A 20,425-nucleotide genomic window follows, 5' to 3' on the forward strand; every position below is an offset into this window, starting at 1 on the left:
AGGTTAGAGATAAGATCAATTTTAGGGTTGTCTACCTCATTTCCCTTAGACGAGATGATGTGTCTAAGGACAATTCCCTTATAAACCATGAAGTGAAGTGACACTTTTTCCAATTTAGTACCAAGTTCTTTTCTTCGCATCGCTCTAGCACATTTTTCAAAATTTTCAAACATTCGTTGAAGGATGGACCAAAGACCGAGAAATCGTCCATGAAGACCTCTAAATATTGCCCCACCATGTCAAAAAAAATACTCAACATGCATCGCTGAAAAGTAGTGGGGGCATTACATAGCCCGAATGACATCATTTGGTAAGTAAATGTGCTATAAGGACATGTAAATATGGTCTTTTCCTGATCTTTAAGGGCTATCTCGATTTGATTGTAGTTCGAAAAGCCATCGAGGAAGCAATAGTATGAGTGACCAGCTAGCCTTTTGTTCACACTCCAAGTGCAGGGTTGTGATGTAGTAATAAACTCGGTAAGACCGAGGTCGAATCCACAGGGACTGAAACCTCTACGTTATCTGAAATTAACCAAATCTAGAACTAGGCTAAGATGAAATCTAAACCAATTCTGATTTGAGGAATAATTTGTGGAATAATTATCTAATAACTTAAGGAATTCAGAGGAAGGAAACTAGGGATTCAGAGGATCCACTTGTAGAGATCAGGGAGATCTTATGCCTGCTTCAAAAATCATGGAAATCAACTAGACTTCCTTTGATATAGTTTTCAAGAGATGAAAGGTATATGAATTAGAATGGATTCTATCACCAAACCATGCCCAGGAGACAATTCTCAATATCTTTCAATGATCATCATACTAACAATTAGAAAATCTAGTACTATTCATAGAAAGCGAATTGAACATGTCTTGTGATTTAGATTAACATGCTAGTCAAACTTCCTCTTAATCAATTGAGTGTAAGAACTGTAATTGATATATTACTTAGATGATCAAAGTCTAACAATTCAAAATTCAATCTCTATCTTAGAAAACACTGATTAGTTTACCTAATCTCCTATCCTCAACCTAAAATCTACATTGTCCTCAATGTAAAAGAAATAAGCATGATTTGAAAAAGAGACAACGTAATGGAAGGAGAAGTGATGGAAAGATATTACCTGAAGAAGGAATTTTGAGACTTTTTCCATAAGATCGCAGCGTGAAAGTGGGTTAGTACAAGAATTAAACAACTAAAAAGCAAACTATCCTAAAATGGCAGAAAGTAAACTATCCTAAACAGCGGAAAGTAGTAAACCTAACTACACCTCTGTCAGACTAGGAGATCAATCCTGGTAAATAGGATCATTCAGAGGTATAAACATGTCCTCTGAATCAAATTTCTCAACAAATGGCTTTAATCGATATCCATTCACTTTGAATTCAGTTGCATTATTTGGATTACGAATCTCGACAGCCCCATGAGGATATACATTAGTAATAATGAAAGGGCCGGTCCAATGAGATTAGAGTTTTTTCGAAAAGAGATGTAACCGAGAATTATACGAAAAGACCTTCTGACCTGGTGTGAATGATTTCTGAAGAATGTGTTGGTCATGAAATACCTTCTTCCTGTCCTTGTAAATTTTTGAGTTCTCATATGCATTGTTCTGGATTTCTTTAAGTTTAGTTAACTGAAGTTTGCGTAGCGAGCCAGCATTGTCCAAATTAAAATTTAGATTTTTAATAGCCCGGTAGGCCTTATGTTCCAACTTCATAGGTAAGTGGCAAGCCTTCCCATAGACAAGTCTAAAGGGAGACATTCCAATAGGGGTTCTAAATGTAGTACGATAAGCCCATAAAGCATCGGTCAATCAGAATGACCAATCCTTTTGATCCGGGTTAACCGTTTTCTCCAAAATGTGTTTGATTTTCCTATTGAAAATCTCAGCTTGCCTACTTGTTTGTGGGTGATATGGAGTGCTCACCTTGTAAGAGATGCCATATTTCTTTATTAAATTCATGAATGACCTATTATAAAAATTTGAGCCCCCATCACTAATGATGGCTCGAGGCGTTCTGAACCGGGAAAGGATGTTTTCTTTTAAAAACTTAATGACCATTTGATGGTCATTGTTCCAGCATGTAATTGCTTCGACCCATTTAGTGACATAGTCTACTGCTAGCAGAATGTATAAATTCTCAAAGGATTGGGGGAATGGTCCCATGAAATCGATGCCCCAACAATCAAATGCTTCAATGATCAGAATGGGGTTCAGAGGCATCATATTTCGACGGGAGAATGCTCCCAACTTCTGACAATGCTTACAAGCTTTGCAAAACTCATGAGTGTCCCTGAGCATAGTGGGCCAGTAAAAGCCATACTGTATAATCTTAGTCGTGGTCTTTTTGGTAGAAAAGTGCCACCACAGGCCTAAGAGTAATAGAAGGAGATGATACTTTGGTGTTCATTGGCTGGCACACATCTCCTTAAGATTTCATTTGGGCAATATTTAAACAAATATGGATCATCCCAGAAGAACTTACGAGCCTTAGCGAAGAATTTTTTCTTATCATGCGCAGTCCAATGTGTCAGCGTGAAACCTGTGGAAAGATAATTAATAATATCAGCAAACCAAGGTGAATGGGAGACTTTGAACAATTGTTCATCAGGGAACATGTCATTTATATGTGTCATCTCAAGAGAATCAAAGATATCAAGGCGGGAAAGATGGTCAGCCACTACGTTCTCTACTCCCTTTTTATCTTTTATTTCCAAATCAAATTCTTGGAGTAAGAGGATTCATCTAATCAAGTGGGGCTTAGCATCATTCTTAAAAAGAAGATACTTGAGCGCCACATGATTTGTGTAAATGACGATCTTGGATCTGAACAAGTAGGACTTAAATTTATCCAAAGCGAACACTATGGCTAAGAGTTCTTTTTCTGTAGTCGAGTAGTTCACTTGGGGAGGATTTAGAGCTCTACATGTGTAATGAATAACGTAGGGCTTTCTTTCTTTTCTCTGCCCTAAAACCGCCCCAAGAGCATAGTCAGACGCGTCACACATAAGTCCAAAAGGAAGGCTCCATAGGGTGGCTGCATGATAGGTGCAGTGGTTGACATGCCCTTGATCTTAATAAAAGCTTCATGGCATTGCTCAGTCCACTCGTATGGTGCATCATTTTGAAGTAGATTACATAGAGGACGAGAGAGGTGACTAAAGTCTTTTATAAATCTTCTGTAAAACCCAGCATGTCCTAGGAAGGATCGCACATCTCTTATGTTCTTGGGTGGAGGTAGGTTAGAGATAAGATCAATTTTAGCGTTGTCTACCTCATTTCCCTTAGACGAGATGATGTGTCCAAGGACAATTCCCTTATGAACCATGAAGTGAAGTGACACTTTTTCCAATTTAGTACCAAGTTCTTTTCTTCGCATCGCTCTAGCACATTTTTTAAAATTTTCAAACATTCGTTGAAGGATGGACCAAAGACCGAGAAATCGTCCATGAAGACCTCTAAATATTGCCACACCATGTCAAAAAAATACTCAACATGCATCGCTGAAAAGTAGTGGGGGCATTACATAGCCCGAATGGCATCATTTGGTAAGTAAATGTGCCATAAGGACATGTAAATATGGTCTTTTCTTGATCTTTAAGGGCTATCTCAATTTGATTGTAGCTCGAAAAACCATCGAGGAAGCAATAGTATGAGTGACCAGCTAGCCTTTCCAAAATTTGATCGATAAAGGGGAAAGGAAAGTGGTCATTCCTCATGACGGTATTCAACTTCTTATAGTCAATGCACATTCTCCAACTAGTAGTGATCCTAGTTGGCACGAGTTCATTATTGGCATTGGCTACAATGGTGATTCTAGACTTCTTGGTAACCACCTGAGTTGGACTCACCCATTGGCTATCTGATATTGGGTATATGATACCTACATCCAAAAGCTTAAGAACCTCGGCCTTAACCACTTCCTTCATGTTTGGATTTAGTCTACGTTGTGGTTGTCGTGAGGTCTTCTTATCCTCAAGATGAATGAGGTGAGTACAAATCAAAGGGTTAATTCCCTTGAGGTTTACAATCGACCATCTAAGGGCTCCTTTGTGCTCAATGAGAGTAGAGATGAGCATACTCTCTTGTTCTTGCTCAAGGTGGGAAGAAATCATCACCGGGTATGTCTCATCTGGACTTAAATAGACATATTTCAAATCAAAGGGCAAAGATTTTAGGTCAAGCTTCGGTGCCTTGAGATTAGACGATAGAGGTACTACATCAGTTTGGGGCAATTCTTCGAATTATGGCCTCCACCGATTAATTTCAAGTACTGGCACGATATCCAGCATGGTCCCCATCTCCCTAATCATATCATCATCAAAATCATGGGAGTGGGTTAGACACGTCTCTAGAGGGTCAGAGGATAATGTCAAAAGTGTTCTATCTTCCATGAAAGAGTCAATCAGGTTAATATCGTTAGAATCGTCTTCATCCTCTAATTGTTTTCCTGTGTTGAAAAAGATATTAAACTCCAATGTCATATTCTTGAAAGACTTACTCATGACTCCATTCCTGCAATTAATGATTGCGTTTAAAGTAGTAAGGAATGGGCGACCAAAAATGACTGGAATTTGAGTGCTCATGTCTACGATGGGTTGAGTATCCAGGACGATAAAATCTACCAGGTAGTAGAATTTATAAACCTAGACTAACACATCCTCAATTATCCCTCTCGGTACTCGAACTGAGTGATCAGCAAGTTGTAATGTGGTCCGGGTGAGTTTTAATTGACCTAGACATTGTTGTTCGTAGACCGAGTATAGGATCAGATTTATGCTCACTCCTAAATCAAGAAGTGCATGCTCAATGTGGTAATTTCCAATTACACAAGCGATGGTTGGGCTACCGGGATCTTTGTATTTCTGTGGCACTCACTTTTTCAGTTAAAAAGATTTTCTTTTAAATATTTTGCCGTCTTTTGGTCATACACAAGTATTTCTGAAATTTGGCATATGAAGGTATTTGTTTAACCACATCCAGTAGAGGGATGTTGACCCTCACTTGTTTTAGCACCTCTAGAATGTCCTAAGAGTTAGAGAGAGGTTTTGGTGCAACCAACCATTGGGAAAATGGGGCAATCGGCTTGCCATGAAATTTCGGTTCTAATTCTTGTAGGGCAATGCTAGGTCTATCATTGTTGTCCTCTTCCGCATCCTTAGGCATTTCAGCCCTAACCGGAATGGTTTTGTCAATGGTCCTCCCACTCCTAAGAGTGGTGATAGATTTAGGTTACTCCGTCTGATATAAAGAACTCGGGTTGTGTAACACCCCGGATTTCGAGGGTGGAGTAAAGTTCCACTCCCAAGATCCAACGCATCACTTATGCAACATGGATAATGATGTTTAGATGTCGTCCATATCAATGCATTAAACATGAGTGAGATTATACTAAACATCATATCATACTCAAGATATAATTTACTCAAGCAAGTGGAAGACTGAAATATATATATATATATATATATATATATATATATATATATATATATATATATAAAAAAATATATATATATATATATATGAACGGTTTATATAAAATCGTCTAGCTTGGTCCCCTGCCCAAAGAATATCTTTTCTTCTCCTTCTTTCCTTGCTTATATAGTTTGCTAGCAGTCGGAGAGGCCTGGCTGGAGTTGGTTTGTATGCTCCGCGAGCTCTGCGTGGAAGCACGGCCTGCGCTGGGATGATGGTGGGCCCATTTCTTGGATCTCCTCGCGAGATCGGGTCCGTTCATTGGACTGTATACGAAAAACTGGTCGTACATGACCGTTTTTCGTCTATTTTGGTGTGGCCCACCTGAGCCTTTTAGACCGCTGTCCGAGTTGCGTTTTAGCGGTCGAAATCTACTACACGTTGCTTCCTAGAAAAATTCCACCTAGGTCTGAGTGAGAGGAGCGATTTGAGTCTCATAAACGGTTCGGATCTAACCGTTGATGGATGATGTTGGCCTAAAGAGATCCGTCGCAAGTCCCTGTTCAAACTTCTGCAGCAGAGACCGAAACGGAAGGCTCTGTCGAGAGTTGGTGGGGTCCACGTACTTGGTATCTACGAAATCCATCACGTCCATTAGTTTCTCCTCAGAAAACCGTTGTGATATGGTCGGTTTTGGATTGGGTTGAGTGTGGCCCATTGCATTTTTAAACCGGCCGTCCGTCTTCCGCTTGAACTATCAAAAATCAATCTCCGATGTGTCTTGAACTTTCTCCACCTAGGCCATGGTAACATGGACCGTGGGAGTCTGACGAATGGTCCAGATTTGTCATCTAGAGAGCGAGTGGGGCCCACTGATGAAAAATGGACGGACGCTGTCCGTCCGCTGTTGCTGTGGGAGAAGAAGCCGGGTCAGCCCGTCTTTGACCGGGCTGACCGTCCGGTGCACTTCAGTTCATGTGCACACACTGTACATGTAGGTCTCACGGAGATGTTTGTGACAAATCTGCTCCGTCCATCCTCGTTAGAACCTCATTTACGTGGTTGAGACTAAAATTGAGACATATCCAAAGATCTAGTGGGTCCCAAATCATGATTTTAGTGGCTAATCTGTCCGTTGGGACACTTGCACAGGGATTGAACGGATGAAATTTGACATGTACAGTTAATTTATGGTCCTCGGGCGATGTAAGAATTTTCGAGCTGAACGGATGGTGGGAACCCTGTGATCTTGCATTCTGGATGTCTTTCGGGCCACTTGAGCTTCAGTTTCTCGATTTCCTTGAATCCCTGGCATGCACATCCGTCGATCTTGGTCTCTTGGGGTCCGTCGCTTGCCTTGGTGATTTCAGACCATTAAATGACCGTTAAATCCATGCTTTTAGTACCTTTTCCTAGTCCAGGCTCGTGAACACGCCCTGCAACACAAACACGATTTAAATCGGGCCGTTAAACAGTATCATGTTTGAAAATCCCGGCAATAATAGGGTCTGATATGCAATATTTGACCCTCAACACCTTTCCAAAATTTGATTGATAAAGGGCAAAGGAAAGTGGTCCTTCCTCGTGACGGTATTCAAATTCCTATAGTCAATGCACATTCTCCAACTAGTAGTGATCCTAGTTGGCACGAGTTCATTATTGGCATTGGCTACAATGGTGATTCTAGACTTCTTGGTAACCACCTAAGTTGGACTCACCCATTGGCTATCTGATATTGGGTATATGATACCTACATCTAAAAGCTTAAGAACCTCGGCCTTAACCACTTCCTTCATATTTGGATTTAGTCTACGTTGTGGTTGTCATGAGGTCTTCTTATCCTCAAGATGAATGAGGTGAGTACAAATCAAAGGGCCAATTCCCTTGAGGTTTACAATCGACCATCTAAGGGCTCCTTTGTGCTCAATGAGAGTAGAGATGAGCATACTCTCTTATTCTTGCTCAAGGTGGGAAGAAATCACCACTGGGTATGTCTCATCTGGACTTAAATAGACATATTTCAAATCAAAGGGTAAAGGTTTTAGGTCAAGCTTCGGTGCCTTGAGGTTAGACGATAGAGGCACTACATCAGTTTGGGGCAATTCTTCGAATTATGGCCTTCACCGATTAACTTCAAGTACCGGCACAATATCCAGCATGGTCCCCATCTCCCTAATCATATCATCATCAAAATCATGGGAGTGGGTTAGACACGTCTCTAGAGGGTCAGAGGATAAGGTCAAAAGTGTTCTATCTTCCACGAAAGAGTCAATCAGGTTAATATCGTTAGAATCGTCTTCATCCTCTAATTGTTTTCCGGTGTTGAAAAAAGATATTAAACTCCAATGTCATATTCTTGAAAGACATACTCATGACTCCATTCCCACAAGTAATAATTATGTTTGAAGTGGCAAGGAATGGGCATCCAAGATTGATGGAATTTGAGTGCTCATGTCTACGATGGGTTGAGTATCCAGGACGATAAAATCTACCAGGTAGTAGAATTTATAAACCTAGACTAACACATCCTCAATTATCCCTCTCGGTACTCGAACTGAGTGATCAGCAAGTTGTAATGTGGTTCGGGTGAGTTTTAATTGACCTAGACATTGTTGTTCGTAGAACGAGTATAGGATCAGATTTATGCTCACTCCTAGATCAAGAAGTGCATGCTCAATGCGGTAATTTTCAATTACACAAGTGACGGTTGGGCTACCGGGATCTTTGTATTTCTGTGGCACTCACTTTTTCAGTTAAAAAGATTTTTTTTTAAATATTTTGCCATCTTTTGGTCGTACACAAGTATTTTTAAAATTTGGCATATGAAGGTATTTGTTTAACCACATCTAGAAGAGGGATGTTGACCCTCACTTGTTTTAGCACCTCTAGAATGTCCTAAGAGTTAGAGAGAGGTTTTGGTGCAACCAACCATTGGGGAAATGGGGCAATCGGCTTGCCTTGAAATTTCGGTTATAATTCTTGTAGGGCAATGCTAGGTCTATCATTGTTGTCCTCTTCCGCATCCTTAGGCATTTCAGCCCTAACCGGAATGGTTTTGTCAATGGTCCTCCCACTCCTAAGAGTGGTGATAGATTTAGGTTACTCCATTTGATATAAAGAACTCGGGTTGTGTAACACCCCGGATTTCGAGGGTGGAGCAAAGTTCCACTCCCAAGATCCAACGCATCACTTATGCAACATGGATAATGATGTTTAGATGTCGTCCATATCAATGCATTAAACATGAGTGAGATTATACTAAACATCATATCATACTCAAGATATAATTTACTCAAGCAAGTGGAAGACTGAAATATATATATATATATATATATATATATATATATATTTATATATATATATATATATATATATATATATATATATATATATATATATATGAACGTACAAACACAAGACACAGGAGTATGATCATATAACTGGGATGAAATTTATACATGTATTGGTTCAAACTAAGCAAAATATCAAAATGTGGAGTATCCAGCTAATCCATGTATTCCTATAATCCCATCGAAGCAGCACGAGGTCTACATGTACGAAGTCTAACTCTGCTACATATACAACCTCATCATCTGCATCTATAACAAAGTCTGGTTAGTGTTTTAAAACACTGACCCAAAGTTGGAGTGAGTGATCAACTTAGTGGTACTATAAGGCAAAGGTTAACATGTTATCAATTCAATCAAACAGTAATGATAAAGCAATACAACAAGCATTTTCTAAATACTCTTATTAATGCAGGGGTGATAGGTAGTAATGATGCATGCCCTCGCATGAAGCTCTCTCAAAAGTGACTCCGTCAACCATTCACGTATGACAAACTCCCTAAACGTGCAACTTCCTCGCCAAAGCACATGCAATGCGGTGTATGGTCGTGTTAGCCAAGTACTTAATTAGGCTTTTCATACAACATATTTGGGAAGCTAAGGTACCTCCCTTTATATCATTTACCCAAACCGAAGGATCCATCTAGGGTCGTTAATCCTAGTTAACCACATACGATATGCAAGTTGTAGGGTATCACCCCTAATGAAAAGCAGTAGATAGGCAAATTCAAGAGTTTATACTTGAAGTCACTATGGGGAGGCTCGTCACCTCAGCGTAGGTCGACAGCTCAAATACGGTGTCCCATTCCACCATATTCAGCTCACGAGTTTGGGTTGCTCACTGGTCACTACGGGGAGGCTCGTCACCCCAGCGTGGGCTGACAGCTTGACCACGGTGTCCCATACCACCATGCCCGGCTCATGAGTCTTAGCGGATCGTGGTACCACGGTTGAAACGGGCCTTTACATTGGTAAGTGGTACCTTAGATTTAAACAGTGATGTCCATACATGGTAAACACACAATAGGCCAATCGGTTTATTAGACAAGTTCGATTGGTATGAGCGCACGCCGAGTTAATCGAGATGAAGGGCGTAAGCACTCCCCGTGGCTTAACCACTGTCGACAATCGTCGTACGACTCGGATTCACCGAACATATCAAATGTGGCGAGACTAATTCGGTCACTCAACGGGAATCATTACCGATTGCTTGGACTATGTTGCAGTCTCAATCTTACTCAGATGTAGCATGTAAATACATGTGAAAATCATATCAGCATTTGATAAGCAATTCAAATCAATATCTCATTTGAGCATTTCATCAAACATATTGAACATGTTACCAAACATTGCATTTCATCCATAAATCGCGTAGTCGAAATTAAGATTTCATGAAGGAAACTATACATATAGATAACGTAATTGAAAATCTTATCTCAATACCCTTATTAAATACATTTCATCAACAATTTCTCATTCAGACATTTTATCAAACACTTAGACTACACATTACTAAATACATAGACTAGATTAGTTACGACAGAAACTATACCAATTCATTACACAAAGAGATTGTGATACATACGACAAGCATGAATCCTAGATTTGTAGTCATGACAAGCACAAATCACAATTTTATATTTATTCAAACATTTCAACGAACACTTGGAATGCATCTTATATTCAACATAGTTCACACGTGTATAATTTATCAAAAACGTCGTAACTAAGATCATATGGCAGCAATCAATTCAGACATAAATCTTTACTGACATTGAAAGCCTTGAAAACCATAACCTAAACATTTATTGTCCACACCTTTCATCAAAATACTTGATTCGGACGCAGTTCGAATCCTACGTTCCCGAACACTGAACAACGGGCACCTAAGCAATGAAATAGATTAGCTATTTCATTGATTACTCTATTTGGAACCTAAATCAAGATTAGGGTTAGGATTTCTTACCCAAATCATAGTTGGAATGGTTCGTGTAGCGATGGTGGGGAGGTGAAACAACACGTGGAGTCGTGGGAAAGAATCCAAGTAATGATCTCCCTATTTCTCTCTTCTCTCCTCACTCTTTTCTCTTCTTTTCTATCTTCTATTTCCTAGGGTTAGAGAATTTCGTATGGAATGGAAATGAGGTGGTTTAAGGGCTTTATATAGGCCCAGAACTGGTGTAAATGGCCCTAAGGCCCGGTATACTTAAATTATAACCAAAGGGTGTCTGTTTCGGGCAAACAGGGTTTATCTAGATGTCCATTACTCACTTGCGGTGTAGGAATCTATGCCACGATGTGATTTTGGCACGATTGGATAGGTCGATCGACCGTGAAGGACCTATATCAGATCAACGGTCGTTGTCACTCGATCAGAGCCACAAGTATACAGATATGTGCAGGAAAATTTCCTTAATCCATGGGTGAAGTTCGGTCAGAAACTGACTGTCCGAAATCTTCAATTTCGCTCGCAAGCGAAAGACCCAATTTACTTAAGTTTTGTTAAGTTTTCTAAAGATATTCGCGTTTCTCATACACTTCGCTTAGGGCTCAAGTTGTGCATTTCTGGATACTATCTGGGCTCGATTCTCACAATGGCTGTCAAGCCCAATAGGACGGATATAACCCTATAGTTTCGCGGTCATCAGACTTTCGACATGCGGTCCAGGTCTGATACAGAGTTTCAATGTGCCTCGAGAGCAACAGCCTTTTGGGATTTTTCCTAGGTTTTTAATTAGTTATGAGTTAGTGATTTTGATAGTTTTAGGTCTTTCCATTTGTATAAATAGTGGTTGGAGTTAAATTGTAATGCCCCGATTTCTAAAACCCGAGTACGAGACTCGCTTCAGAAATCCGAGAGTTTATAAATCAGATAACCAGCGGAAATGCAAACTCAGAGTGCGATAGCAAAATGAAGCATAGATAATCATGTGAACCCCAATATTTGACCCACCCAGCTGGGGGTCTTAGTTACAAAATTCTATAAATTCTAAAATACTAAACTACTGAAATTAAAATATTGAACTACTGATTAACCCCAAAATATGCCGCTGCTCCTTGTAGCGGTTCGTCATCATAGTACTCTTCCTCGGGCTCCACGGTCGCGCCATTATGGCCAGCACCGTCATTCTCTACATCTGTCCCATTCGCACCCTCATTTATACCTGCATTATCTGTATGGTTAAATATTCAAAGGATGAGTGGCCAGCTCAGTGGAAACTCCCCTCAAGATTACACACCACCGCATTAACCGAGCATTGTTCCAGATAGTAAAACATATAAAACATTTCATGATGATCTTGTTTAAGTGCATGGATGCGTGAGTGTACGTTAACTGGGGGTGCATATCCAGTTGGTCAATGAGTGGACCTTTCAAATAGTCGGTCCGATAATCAAGAGAATGACCTTTCAAACAGTTGGCGCATTAATCCATGGGGATGAGCCTTTCAAACAGTCAGCTCATCCCAATAAGGGAATGGACTTTCAAACAGTCAGTCCATTCAGGCAAGAGAATGAGTCTTTCAAACAGTCGACTTATTTAACTTGCGAAGGAAAGAATCTTTCAAATAGTCAACCCGCTCAAGTAAGATAGTGGGCCTTTCAAACAATTGGCTTACTTAAACAATGAATGGGCCTTTTAAACAGTCGGCTCCTTCATGCTAGGAGGATGGGCCTTTCAAACAGTCGGCTCATCCGAATAAGAGAAATGGACCTTTCCAACAGTTAGTCCATTCAAAAATAGGAGTGTCATGTATGCATGATTAATTCTCATCATTATTATCTGAGTTTGCAAGTAGCCAATTTAGAAAGACTTTCTAATAGGTATCATATTCCAAGGTTTATAAGCATAATTATCCTTCAAGCAAAATTTGGCATACTACATATATAGGTTTCCACAAAATAGATGTTAAGCATGTAATAAATTTTAATACTACCGCAAATAGCCATAAAAGTAGAGTCATTAATTATTAAGTAAAATTAGAGTTGGACTAACACATGAGTTAACACAGAAGAGGAAAGCTCAAGGGGTAGAGTCCTCACTTGTAGGGTTGTGTTTGCGAACTCGTTCCAAGTCTCCTTGTGGCCCAAGGTCACCCAAAGAGTCTCTTAAAATCACAATTTATATTTGTCAGGTATTTCTATGATTTTGTCCAACTAACATGAGGGTCCGAAGGGATAATAACAAGGCCCTTATTGGTTTTCATTAGAGGGAACGGGCCCACCATATTTTTATCTAATCAAGGTGGCTCCGTGAATGGGCCCAAGTGAGGGCTTGGGTTACATCGAGAATCATTTTAATAGTAGTAAGTGTAACATGTGTATCACCGTACACCATCATTTTATGGGGTACTTGGCTCACTAAAGATGATTAGCACCACCCAACATTGGGCATGTAAATCAGCGCCGACCAATATAGATCGTGTAAATCGGCACCGTCCAGTGTAGTTCATGTAATTCAGTGCTATCCAGGTATAGTTAATCACTGTCCCAAACATTGTCCTGCACCATCCAACACAATCTGGACGGTGTGGATGAGTACAAAGCACATACATAATGGTAGATCCAGGATGGTGGGGATAAAATACATAAATCATGATGGTCCGTGTTGATGGGGCCCACGTCCAACTAGACTGGACGACGTGGATGAAATGCGTGCTCGCACCACCGTTCTAGGATGAATGGTGTCCATAAAGCACGTACATCACCGTAGAATCCCATGGATGGTGCGGATATGCAACATATCACAGGGTGGTGTAAATAAAACACTCACATTATGTTGGGATCCATTGCACAAACGGTGTAGATAAAGCACTTATACCATGGTGGGATCCACTGCACAGGCAGACGGTCTGGATTGCAGGCAGAAGGATGGCCTGGATTAGAACAGGCCCGTTAAGGTGGGTACCCACATAACTTGCTGATGAATGTGCAGTTGGTGTGAGGTACTCCAGCCAAATGCTTCCCACCGTCCAATCCCTGGATGGTGAGGACACAGTACTTCCATCATGGTAGGCCTCACACCTCATACGTGTACAACGTGTAGGATGGGTCCCACCCGCTGGCAAAACAGGCGGACGGAGTGGATATAAAATAAATGCAGCGAGGTGTGCCACGTCCAGACCTTGGACGGTCATGATTCTACACATGCGTGAGGTGGGTCCCACCGTCCACGTGTGGACGGTGGATGGCAGGGATGAATCCAGATATTAGAGGTGGGTTCACACGTGTGGGACCCACCGGTTTCATGCATATATACAATTGTATATTGTAATATAATATTATTTACCATTATAAAACTGTTTTATACATACATGTTTTGTTTTGTTTTGTTTTTTTTTTTTTTGAAATTTCCAGGGCCGGTCGTTCATTGATGGACGGCCCGGACACACCGTCCATAAATGGACGGTCCAGGGGTAGCGTCCACAAATGGATGGCCTGATCTTTGTGTGGCCCACCAGTTTCCATCGGCCCATCTGGAATTTACCTCGGGTGTGGCCCTCTTGGATTTCTTTTCTTTTTGGTGAGGCCCACCTGCAATTTGGTGAGGCCCAACACAGTGCTGTAAGTGTTATGGTTTCTAGCTCCTATAATTGTCAAATTTGGTACTGTTAAAACCTCTCTTGGAATCTATGTCTTGTGTAGCTCTTTTACATCATGAAGACTTTGCATTACTCAAGAACAAAGGTCTTTACTTCAAGAAAGGCAAGATTACATGGTCTTGTTCGAGTACACCATCAAGTGAGTGTTCGATGTTCAAGATTTATAATTCAAGCTCCAAGTTAAGACAAAGTCTTTGTACTTTGAACCTCAAGCTCAAGATTCAAGATATTTCAAGTTCAAGCTTCATCCTTTAACAAAATCTCAAGCTTCGTGAACATCAAAGAATGACTATTAACTGAAGAAAAAGAGATGTCAATGTTCATACATCATAGTTAAGGTATGAATGACCTTAGATTGACCTTAGGGTAGGTCATTTTGAATACATAATTCAATTATATTATTTTATAAGTGAATAGACTGTTTCTCGACTAGTCCTGGACTCTGTATGACTAGTCCTAGCACTGGCTCGACCAGTCCAAGAAATTCCACGACCACTCCTAAGTTTGTTGCAGATTTTTAGAATTTTTTGTTAAGCCACGACCAGTCTTGGAGACGGCTCAACCGGTCATGTGAATAGTGCTTAACTCGTTCACGACCAGTCCTGCAACTACGACTTAAAGTCCAGCAACTATTCCAGGTTCCACACGACCAGTCGTGGATAGGTCACGACCAGTTGTGGAGGGCCTACAACCAGTCGTGGAACGACTTTATCTTATCACGCTCAAAATTTTAAAAATCCATTGGTCCTACGACCATTCGTGGTGTCCACAGGACCAGTCGTAAATGTGATTTCTTCACCTATAAATAGAATACGATTTTCAGAGTATGGTATTCAATTCAAGCTAAATCAATACGACAATCCGAGAGATAAGTTTGTAAACTTCTTAAGTTATATTGTGCATATTTAATATTTTCTTTTATTAGCTTTGTTATATTTGATTTTGTATTATGTATTCCAATCTAATCTAAAAGAGGCATTGAAGTATTCCCACTTATTGGAATCAAAATCAAATAGAGCTAGCCCAACTTGATTTAATATAAAATCAATTTAGAACCTAGAACCATTTCATAAGTGAGTATAGACATTGAACTTCTATATTCGAACTTCTACTTCGACTTGGTTCTTCCGGGCTGCAACGAAAGGAGAATATCTAGGTATTTTACAGTTTTGTAATTTTCTTTGTTTTGGTTTCTTTGAGATTAAGCTAGAAAAATCTCTCAGTTTTGATTATCTGAGGCGATCCAGAAAACTCAGAGTGTGGGGTTTTTTGAATTGTGTAAGTCCACTTGAAAGACACAATTGTGAAGGTTTTAGGTGAACCTGGAAAAACCTATTTTCATAGTGAATGCTAATATCTACTGTGTGATGATATTAGGAATGGAGTAGCTGTGTGGCTGTTGTTTAACAGTTAGTGTACACACAGGCGAACCATTATAATTCTTTGTGTTTTGTGGTTTTATGGTTTCCTTTCTTTATTCTTTTTGGTTCAAGATTTGGGATGTATTTGTGGATGTGAATGTTGTAATCTTTATATTTCAGCATCGTGGGGAATGTTGTAATAGCTTAGATTTCCTTTCTTGCTATTTCCTTTTTATTCCTCTTCAGTTTGAGTTTTTGATACACAAATCATTCTAGTAAGGTTGTCCTACCATAAACCCTTGGTTTTATGGTGTAAGGTTGTCCTTAGAACAACATTTGTATCAACCTCTCAATACTAGAATTTTAAGGTTGATTTTAATTTGGCATTGTCCTATTCACCCCCCTTCCAGGACATATAGCTCGGCCTTTTCAAGTGCAGCCCCCTGCAACTGACGTGAAAATAGCCTTTATTGCAGGCTATTTTGGAGGCCATTCCCGGCCCTGTTTTTCAGTTCAAACACGGCCCGTCCTTGGCCATTTTTCAACCCACATCAGTGCTCAACTAGAGGCACAGTGGCTGTTACATTCACCGTCAAAGAACGTCCCAAAACAGGGTTGTTTTCACCTTCATTTTTAGACTGATATCAGCCCATGTTGCAGCTCAACAGAGCTCGTGTTGTGAGCTATTCCTGGACTGACTTTCAGCCACTAGTTGGGGCCACTCATATACCATAGTTTGGCCCCAAGCAGGGCCTGATCTTAGTCTGCATTTAACCCCCAAGTAGTGCCTGAACTCGGGCCACGTTCAGCTCTAAAACAGGGGCTGAACACAGTCCTCGTTTAGCTTCAAAACAGCCGGGTTTTTTGGCCCCAAATGCATCATGTAGCAGGTCCTATATCTATATGGACTGAAGGAGTTAACAGATACGGAGGAAAGAAGAAAAGGGACTGAAGTTTATGGGCTGATTACCCGGCCGACCCGACGTCCGCACACCTATTCTTCCCTTCTTCTTTCTCTCTTTTCCTCACTTAAGTGGTGCTGCTATGGTCCCACACTGACTTGACTTGGTCCGATTTTCACGGACTGAGTTGGGGCAGTGTGCTCCGAGCTCACTAAAGACGCACTCCTTCCCTCTGCTTTCTCCCTCTTTTCTCTCCCTTTGTTTTTCTCCTCTCTTCTTTCCTCCTTTCCTTTCTTTCAGTAAGGAAGCTGAAGGGCAACAATGCTCCATTTATAGGCAAGGAAAAGCAGCCACCGACGGCTGTGCCAACTCCCTTCAAACCATAAATGGGAAAGCCTCAGTTCCTACGTTAAGGCTCTGTCTAGACATTTTTGGCAATGACGAGACCCTCCCCTAGCTGGCTCATGGAAGGTCTGGGTCCACTGGTTAATGGAAGGTTTGGCTTGCAAGAGAAGCCATCCGATTTTCATCTCCTTCGGATCTCAGCCGTTCATGAAGGGAATGGACGGTCCAAACCCATCTCACTCGTTCCTATGCACGGGCCCAAACCCCTATACAGTTTCGATCAGGGGACCCACGTGAGTGAAATGGATGATTTCGATCGTCCGAAAAGTGGCCAAGGTGGCCCACTTTAGGGTTTGAAAATACTTGGTTTCAAATGTTTGAAAATGGTGGGAATCTGGTTGCTTTGCAAGATGGGTTCGGTCAAGGCTTGTTTGACCGACTCACCTTATCCAGTGCACATCATGCATATTATTGGTGAGGTGTACACGCACTGTGCATAGCCCTGCAGGTGATGGTGGTGGCCCATCTATACCGTTCAATTGCTTCATGTGTCCCTCCTGGTCGTCTTGGTCCACTTTGGGCCAATGATGAGGCCCAGGTGGACCGTTACACACCTCTCGGGGCTATATTTGACCCATATAATGCGATTTGACGGTCAGATGGGTACGAGGTTTTGTTTCAATGGTGGAACAGACATTCGAGGGGTTCTGAGTGCCTGGTTGGCCATAATTTATTATGCTAAGGTGGCTAGCGGATGCACGGTGTCATTGTAACTTGGAAATTTTTGTTCATAACCTTGCTTTAATCTAAGGATTTTTTGAGTTTTGCCTTCCGGCTGGTGTTGGGTTCGACTTAGCTCCTTCAGTTCTTGGTGGTTGGCTTTATCATTGAATGGGAGTCCCAACCTACACGTTCAAAGTTTAAGTTATTTTGTTTAATCATCTTTAATCCCTATAATCGGGGTCCTCAGGGGTAACACCTGTGTACCAGAGGTACAGGGTGTTACATAAATCCACCGGTTAATTCAGTGAGTACTTAATTAATTTTTGCCTAAACTTCTATAGAATACAGTCCTTAGGGATTTCTGCCTGAGGTGTTACTCAGGTCGTTGTACAAATTTTTCCGAGACATTAGACGTTGCTAACTTCATATTGTGGTTTTGGATTGGGAAGAGGTTGAGCTGCAAGGCTCCCCCTATTCCCAATCGCATTCTTTGTGTCAAGCCCTTGTATGGCCTTTGTAAGGTCTTGGAAGGCTTGTAGCATCCCCTAATTGAAAAGCTCTTGGTGTTGAAGATGTTTTAGAATCGGATCCTCTTGAGGTTTCCCTTGATTTGGAATTTGATTGAAGAAACCTTGAGGGGTAGCAATTTGTCCATTCCTCTAACTGAAGCTTGGATGATTTCTCCAACTGGGATTGTATGTATTGGAGGTAGGTCTATTGAAAGGTCTTTGGTAATTATTTATGGCATTGGATTAGTCATTCAACACCTCTTAAAAGGAAAGTATTGTTGGACAATTTTCAGTTGTGTGAACGTTGCAAGCACAAATACCGCAAACAGTTTCCTTAACCTTATCCTTCTTTAGTTCCATGGCCTCAAATTTCCTTATGAGATTAGACACTTTAGCATTGATATCATCATCCTCTTTCAGTAGGTATAATCCACCCCTCCTTTGATTGAGTGAGCCTAAAAGTGGTGCTTGATTTTGGGGAGGTGACCCATGATTGTGCGTTTTCAGCAAGCCCGTCTAAGTAATCCCACACATCATCAACATTTTTATTCATGAATTCCCCATTGCACATTGTCTCGACTAATTGGTGCATGGAAGATGTCAGACCATCATAGAAAAAGTGTGTAATGCACCACGTTTTAAAACCGTGTTGTGGGCATGAACTGACAAGATCCTTGAACCGCTCCCAACATTGGAAGAATGTTTCATCCTCCTTTTGGGTAAAGTTCATGATTGACTTTTTGAGGGTGTTCGTTTTATGATGTGAAAAAAATTTCTTTATTAACTCCCTTATCATGTCATTCCATGTGCCAATTGTAAGACCTGTGTCCTAATCTATACTATTCCGTTGGCTTCCGCGGTCCTTCCGGTCAAATTTCGGCAACCTTCACACCGTATCCGGCGTTTGCGCACGATCCTAAGCCAGGTCCCGCACACCGACATCGGCTCGATCCGAAACTTATGTCTTGGCGATCGCGTCGTCGCCGCGGTTCCAACGCCGTGACTTGCGCACCGAACCGATACCCAGACAAGAAGATGCCGATCAGCGTTTATTCCAAAGAAACACCACGCGTTGCCGATTTCGAGGGAATCTCTACACAATTAGTCCCATCAATCAACCATAAATGCAACCATACCTCAAGTATATCAACCCATTCCCTCTTTTTTCAAAAGTCCACCCTCTTTCCACCTCACCACTCCTCTTTTTCTCATTTTCAACAACAACCATACCCCTTTTCAAAAATTTTAACCCAACCCATCACTCATCACTCCATCACCTTACCTCACCCATCCATATCCTCTTTCTCTCCCTCATTTCTCAAAATCTCCAAGCAACCCCAAGCCTCAAACGTCCAAGCTTCCTCCCCTCTCAAGTGTGGCCCACCTTCCATCCTCCATCTACACCCTCTCATCTCTTATCCCTACCATCAAAAGTCCATCAACCTCCATCAAAGTTGAAGCTAAGGAGCATTGGAGTCTAAGGGACCAAGAAGAAGGAAGACAAGGTGGGTGATTTTCCATTATTTTAAATTTTAGGGCCCACTTGTTGGTGGGACCCATTTGGATGTATGTGATTTAATCTAGAGGGCCCATAGTGGCGGGGTTCCTCTACCTCACCATATATCTCTCTCTCTATCTCTCTCCTTTTCTTTCTTTGTAATGGTGTGGATCCCACCAATGTGTTACATCTACCCCGTCCATCTACATCAGACGGTGTGGCCCACTCTATTACAGGTGATGACCCACACCATCCACTGTTTAGATGGGCCCAATGCACTTTTTTTTTGTATATATATACTTATATATATATATATGTTATATTTTATATAATATATATAATATATATAACATAATATGTATTATATATATAATATGATATATATATTATATGTGTATATATATATATATTTGGTGGGCCACGTCCATGTGGGACCCACCACAAGGCATGTGTTTATCCACACCGTCCAGCTTCACTGGACGCTGGACGGGCGAGCCCCTCTAGGGCTCGTCACCAATCAATGCACGCCTACCATACCTTCGTTACTACAATAAGGCTCGTCACCTCAATGCGATATCCAGATATTCTCGAGGTCACTACAAAGGGCTCGTCACCAATCAATGTAGGCCGACAGCACGAATATAGTGTCCCATATCGCCATAATCAGCTCACGAGTTTAGTTGCTCACTGGTCACTACGGGGAGGCTCGTCACCCCAAC

General features: G+C 41.1%; 1 non-coding gene across 1 annotated transcript; it reads left to right on the forward strand.

Moving 5' to 3' along the window:
- Positions 1–18,849: 18,849 nt before the first annotated feature.
- On the forward strand, positions 18,850–18,956 carry LOC131226369 (small nucleolar RNA R71). The gene has a single exon (XR_009161758.1). It is a non-coding gene; the product is annotated as a small nucleolar RNA R71 (small nucleolar RNA).
- The last annotated feature ends 1,469 nt before the right edge of the window (positions 18,957–20,425 follow it).

The sequence above is a fragment of the Magnolia sinica genome, chromosome 14 (assembly GCF_029962835.1).
Source record: "Magnolia sinica isolate HGM2019 chromosome 14, MsV1, whole genome shotgun sequence".
In the NCBI taxonomy this organism is placed as follows: Eukaryota; Viridiplantae; Streptophyta; class Magnoliopsida; order Magnoliales; family Magnoliaceae; genus Magnolia; species Magnolia sinica.